Genomic DNA, 205 nt, shown 5'->3' on the forward strand with positions numbered 1-205 from the left:
GAAGCTAGAGTACATGCAGATCTCCCGCTCGTTCCGAGGGAAGGACCAGTAGACGATGCGGCGCTGCACGGGCTCCGGGATCCGTTCGAAGCGCTCCTCCACCCGCTCGTACGCCCACTTTTCCGCCACCGTCTTGGCGGCGCAGTCCAGCAAGGACTCCGGCTGCAGGTGGGGGCGGGCCCCGGGGGCCAGGCAGCTGCTGCCG

At 68.8% G+C, this 205-nt stretch overlaps 1 pseudogene; it reads right to left on the minus strand.

Annotated features, from left to right (window-relative positions):
* LOC105986052 overlaps positions 1-205 on the minus strand; it is a 13,706-nt pseudogene that overhangs the window by 10,719 nt on the left and 2,782 nt on the right.

Source organism: Dipodomys ordii, unplaced genomic scaffold (genome assembly GCF_000151885.1).
Source record: "Dipodomys ordii isolate 6190 unplaced genomic scaffold, Dord_2.0 Scaffold33, whole genome shotgun sequence".
Taxonomy (NCBI): Eukaryota; Metazoa; Chordata; class Mammalia; order Rodentia; family Heteromyidae; genus Dipodomys; species Dipodomys ordii.